Genomic DNA, 6,810 nt, shown 5'->3' with positions numbered 1-6,810 from the left:
ACAAGGGATATGGTCCTGCTGTGAGTGCCATCCTATTTAAGCGCAGCCAGGGTGTTGTGGCTTCTGGATTGAGATACTTTCAACAAACAGAAGATTTCAAACACAGTAGATGGACTTATTGCATCTCAGCTACAGTAGCTTGGCAGAACATTAAAATATTATTCAAACCAGATTTACATTTTTTTTTCTTTTGCAATTTCTTTGCTTCCTGTTGTTTGTCTTAAAATGGAATGCAACTGTACCGTATATGGTTATTTAATATTAATGATTTTTTTTTTTTAAGAAATAAAAAAATGCGAATGAACAAGACCCAATACAAATCGGTACAATTAGAATGCGTAATGGAAACAATTTCAACTCGTCGTAGATTTTTAGCAAATAATGCTGAAGCATAAATGTTACTCAAGAGCCCCCTGGTGGACATTGTCTGTAACAACATGCAATTGATGTTTGCTTTTTACAAATATGCATTGTAAAACCATCTTTTTAACCCCTGTGTCATTATTATTTATTTCTATAGCAGACGCCCTTATCCAGGGTGACTTACAATTGTTACAAGATACCACATTATTTTTACATACAATTACCCATTTATACAGTTGGGTTTTTACTGGAGCAATTTAGGTAAAGTACCTTGCTCAAGGGTACAGCAGCAGTGTCCCTCACCAGGGATTGAACCCACGACCCGCCGGTCCAGAGTCCAGAGCCCTAACCACTACTCCACACCGCTGCCCTTTTTCATTATTTGTATACTTTAAAATGCATGCAGTTTTAAAAAGTAGACACACAACACACATGTTTTAATATATTTTTACGTTCTCATGATGCGAGTCAAACCGTTGATCCAGTATGGATACACTTTTATACAGTTGTATATTTAGGTACAAACTTGGTATCTATTGCTTTTATTATTTTTGTGATGCAGTACCCGATTGACCTGGAGGAATCCCTCTTTCTTTTAGGGGATGGGGGAGAAGACCAGTCGTCATGCCAACTCAATTTTTTATTTCTCTTTAGAGACTGTGAATTGCATGGGGGTTTGTCACATAGACAAGTGATGGTTAAAGCAGAGACCATCATTTCCCTGGTAGACTCCAGAGGTAAACAGCTAGTGCCCAAACCCATTGTTTTACATTATTCCAGCTACTTGATAAAATGTACAGGGATGGTAATAGCAGTTTGAGAAATTTCTGGTTTTGCTGTGAGTTTAATAAGACACACTTATATGCTGCGGCTTATCAAGCTCATACAGTAGTAAAACCTGGAATGGATCAAACTGCTGTGCAATAAGAGCCTTATCTCCATCCCTGATGTGCAACGAAGTGGTCTTTTGAGGGGGCGATGTTGGCATTTCTCCAATGCACATCACATCCTTGCAAGCACTAATGGAGGCTTTCTTCTGATAATTTCTGTCTTTCTGGGTTTTACTTCCTGTCCTTCAGCATGATTGAAAAAGGCAATCGCCTTTCCAAGACTAGCAAGTGAATGGCAGTCTATAGGGTTCACAAGCAATCTGCTTAAAGTGAGCTATTTGTCATTGGATGGTATGTAGGCGTATCAGGCAATTATGGTATTCCATTCATCTCCACTTACAAATATGTGCCACTTACAGTGATTTCACCTACCTGTCATTTACTCTACAAGTACAGTGACCCGTTCCTGCTTGAAGATTAAACATACGATAAGCCAGCAGTAATATCACAATGCATTTTACATGGTGTGAGATGAGGGTTTAGTATTGTGAGAAATTATGTTATGTGCCACCACAAAGGTTGGCCAGGGTGTCCTCAGCTCACCGCGCACCAGCAACCCGTTTAGTAGCGTGTGTTCGTCTTTGCCGCTACTGAGTCAGCGCAGGGGTGGTAGCGGTGAGCTGAGCCTAAAAATAATTGGCTATTCTAATTTGGGAGTCATACACAAAAAACACTCTATCATATAATAGACGTATCCCCCCAGCTCAACACCACATGACCATCACGACAGTAAAAATAGACAAAATGAAGCGTACCTTACCTTTGTATAAGTTAGTGATCAGCAGCTGTGTCAGCCGCACGAAGAGCACAGCGTGTGGTTTTCACTAACTCTACTGAGCAGAATAAATTATTTTTTTTTCTATGGGTAAATATCAGGACTTTCTTCCTGTGCATCGGGGGACAGGACATTTGCTAGAAAATCAGGAATGTCCCGACCATATGGACTGTTGGCATGTATGCAAAGGCTGTCAGACATTACTGATAATTTGTAGTATGTTTTGTTTTAGTATATCAGCATATCTCAGCAAACAAAAATGTGTTATCTAAGAAAAATAATCTAGCTGTTGATGTCAGAAGATAACATATGCACATTCTCACTGTCTGAAAACATTTCAGTCTTAGACAGAGGGAGCAGCAGTGCCATAGTGATTTAATAGAGCTGTCTTTGTTAATGACTGATCCTTGTTTTCATGTGCAGTTCATTAAACCAGGCGATTCTGGGACTGATAGAATGTACTTGCTGTTATGTTCAAAGTAGTGGTATAGACCCAAATGGACAAGACAGCTGGCATGACTTAATGAGGCAACGCTTCACCATTCTAACTTTATTGTCTCTCTATTAAAGTTCAGCTGTATTCACGGTTCATTCGAATTGCTTGTTTATTGTAAGCATTGTGCTCCTTCAGAGCGGCTGGCATGCTGTCTGAGGCTGTAAATTGTGCCATGTTGACTTGATTCACTGTCCACAAGCTGTTCTCCATCACCGCTTCAAGCTCCAATGAACCATAAGTGGCAAACAAATCCATGGCGAAATTAGATGCTTTACTACACTGTGCTGTGCTGCTGCGCTGGTATATCACAGTAAATGTGAAATTTCAATTGTTACTTGGCAGGACTGACGTAACAAGTTGCTCAGCATTAAGTTAAATCTGTCCTTGCTTTAATATCAAGTTTTACAAACTGTTTTACTGACGTTTTTACCCTTATTTTGACTGTTAGACCATGGTGTATCAGCAGCTTGTTTAAGAAACAAAGTACAAGTGAATGCTTTTAGTATTTTGCAGCACGGGCCCTGTTGCTCTGGCACATACAGTATTAACCTCCGGATGCCCTGTATATTGTGCACACAACTGGTTAATACAAGTGAACGTTTAATCCTTGACTTCCTGTCAAACAGATTAGACAAATTATTCCAAACTTTCAATTTCAAGAACGCTTGCGACAAACATTGTTATTCCAACATAGAACTGAAGACGTGCTCAGATCAAAAGACAAGAATCCTGGTCAACAATTAACTAAGGCCCAATTCATCACTTGTAACCACGCTGGTTTTAATAGGTACACTTCTTAAAACTTGAAAATGAAATAACTGACACATTTGTAATAGAGCGGTGAATAAAACAATTAACTTACCGCTCCAATTGCTTGTGTTAGACAGATTCGTAATGAAGGTAATTAATCATATTAACTCCAAAAGCTACTTTTCGTGCTTGATTATTTGTGCTATAAATATAAATTGTCGAACTAGACATGGTCCTCAAATACAGTCATATAGCCTACCCTGCCCACGAAATCTGTATATTGATTGTCCTTTGACTCAATGACCAACCTTCTTGAGATTAAACAGATAGCAGAGTTAAGCTGCTGTAAATTCAGATCTAGAATGAAGCTGCTTTATATAACAGAACATAAACCCAAAAAGGAATACAGAAAGAGGAGTAATTACGATTAGTACCATCATATCATTAACTGATTTCAGCGTACATTAATTAACAGATCTTAATTGTTGTAGCTCTTAATACTGTCTCTAAGGGAGGCTGCAAGGAAGGCAGTCTTAATATTAAATCTGGTTGGAAATGTATTGCCTATCAATTAATGGTGTTCGTCTGCAAGTTGAACATTTCCGGATAGGAATTCCAAGCCTGTCAATTTCCTGAACCTCTTCTATCAACTAGTCCCACAGTTCCTTACCTTCTGATTTCTGCTTCCCAAGTGCTAATGGGCTCTTGTAAAAGACTACCTGCTTGTGTTTCAGAGCTCTGTTGTGGACATGCCCCACTTGAGTGAACCACAGCCTTTCAATATCATCCTCCTTGAGTCATGAGACGGAGAGATTAAAGAGTGTCACAGTTAGCGGATGTGGGAATTTGACGCTGGTTGTGCGGGGCATGATGCAGCACTGTAAGAGCTGTCAGCCTCGCCATGTGTGATGCTCGTTGGAATGGAAACAAGTTCCCCTTTGCAACAAGTGAATAATTCCCTTTAATCTGCCAGAAGGACTGAGCGAGCCCTCAGTTCTGCATACAGATCTGTGGTATGGGTCAGGGAAAGGATGAAAACTGCTTTTAGCATTTTGATTTCTCACTGTAGGAAACAACCCTTTTTTTAGCACAGTTTTGCTTTGAACTTTACTTCCTATTCGGGGCTTAAGAAGTCAATGTGCTGTCAAGTCATAATGGTTTGTTGGTGTGTGGCTCTAGAGTTTATAGGATTTTCCCACAGTCAGCATGTAAAAATATGAATACCTGTAACCACAGTGAACCAGTAGATAATTTAGCCTTTTGTGAAGAAGAGGAAGAAGAGGCATAAATCACTTTTGTTTTTATTTACACAGCGCCCTTTAGTGGGCAGATGCTGTATTGCAAGAAGACTCCAAGAATTCATTTTCTGTACTCTTACTACTATGTTGGGTCTGAAGGTAGATGTTTACCTTTCAGATTTTTTCAGCGCTTTCTGCATTGTTATAAACAACAGCTGATAAAAATGCACTAAATACCAAAAATAATCATTGACAGAATCCATCTGCCAAGGAGTAGTCAGAATCCATCTTTGTGCCCCATGTCAGAATTTATAATCCTTGGTTGATTCATAGATGGCAAAAGTTAGCATTATGGGTTGTGATGTCACTGTAAGGGGTCAAAGGTTAAGTTATTAATTTTTGTGCTTGTCCCAAATAATCGGTTTGCATGAAACCTGGGTCTGCTTTTACACATGCTTTTTCTTGCATCGCATCTCCCTCTGAAGGGCTAGCTAAGCTTTAAATTAAAAATTAATTAAAAAACTTGATCCTGTCTCTGTCATCAGAAAATGCACTCCAAACAAGATTTAATCAAGTATTGTTCTGGTTATTTTAAGAAATGCCTAGACCTGTTTGATGTAAAGGTACTAAGCCCTCTATTCGTTTTGTGACTTGCAACTGTGTAGCTTCAGAGCTTTCCGCCCAAAAGATTCACAACAAAGGGCAAGGGTACCTCACCATTGTTACCCACCCAAGATATATAAACATATAATTTAAGGTTCTCAAACATGCATGTGATCTTTGACCTAGATCCTGCATGTAATTGAGTCAGAGAGAATATTCTCAGCAGAATGTGTGCAACTATAACTGGGACTGCAAGAAGCAATGAGCCTTGACTTTTTCAGAAAAGACAGGACAGTAGTTCAGTTGTTAAGCCTGGCAGGCGTTGCCTCAAAAACTCTGCAAAACAGAACCGTTCGTTATCCCGGCAGGGGCCAGTTTGATTGGTGGAGAATGGGTGCATACCAGTGCTTCCCACAGTCCCCAAACAAGCATCTGAATCACTGTACAAAGTGATCAGATCTACTTTATTGAATAGCATTACAGCTCGTATTGCCTGATCTCATCAACAGGGGATCAACACTTTCCGTAACAGTACATCACATAACACAGCACTACACTGACCTGCTACTGAAGTAGCTCCCAGTGCATTGTGCAGGTGTGTCCGGTGCAGGTGTGTCTGGTGCATTGTGCAGGTGTGTCCAGTGCAGGTGTGTCTGGTGCATTGTGCAAGTGAGTCCAGTGCAGGTGTGTCCGGTGCAGGTGTGTCCGGTGCAGGTGTGTCCAGTGCATTGTGCAGGTGGAATTTCCAAAACATTTTCTGAACGTGTATGTTTGATCTCTGTCCTACGGAAGGTAACCAAAAGTTAGTGCATGTGTACTAAACAGAATATAATATCTGTCATTCTTAATTTAAATATTGAAAACAAAGCCTCCAGTCACACTGCATTGATAAGCATGTCAACTAGAACTTTAAATAACAACGACTGCTTTCAAAGACCCTGAGGTAAGGAAGTCCAGAATTAGTCAAGTAGATATGCTTTCACCTAACACTGATGCCTTCTTGTTTGCAATCATTTGGGAATTGTAAGCAAAACCACATTCAGCTACTGACAACATTTGTGTACAGAAAATGTTTAGCCTAAGATATTGTCGAATAAAATACTTAACACCTTTGTATTACTGATCACTAAACTGAAAAAAGCTTGGAAAAGATATCCATCAATACATACAGACAGACAAAGAGACGTAACTGGAAAACCCTGCATGTTACTCAATATGCGTCAACATTGTTGTCCATGGCTCATGCCCTTGAATAGATCCATTGTCTTTTAAAAGAAAAATGTAGTCAGTACTTTCACAGCAATACTGAAAACATATTATCAAGTACCGCCCCCACATACAGGAAAAAGCAATGATATGACAAGGATGGATTTATACAGTCTTTCAGCATTCAATTTGGTTTGAGTTTAAAAAAAGAAAAAGAAAAAAAAAAAGAGAAATTTGGATTGACTGGTCTAGATGTGCTATGCAATCCTGTCAATTTCCAGTTTTAAATTGCTTGCATTTTAACAAGACAAATGTTGCTAGCTGTATAGCTCAGCTTCTTGATTCTCCTATTAAGGGATCACATGGTATGCTTTGCAGTAGCTGGAAATCATTACTCACAGCATTGTCACCAATCCACTTCAATACTAAAAGCATAGAAATGAAACACAAGGTCAAGATACTAAAGTAACACTGAGGTTAATGGGAGTC

Source organism: Acipenser ruthenus, chromosome 24, assembly GCF_902713425.1.
Source record: "Acipenser ruthenus chromosome 24, fAciRut3.2 maternal haplotype, whole genome shotgun sequence".
Taxonomy (NCBI): domain Eukaryota; kingdom Metazoa; phylum Chordata; class Actinopteri; order Acipenseriformes; family Acipenseridae; genus Acipenser; species Acipenser ruthenus.
The sequence above is the reverse complement of the archived record's forward strand: the minus strand, read 5'-3'. Positions refer to the sequence as shown.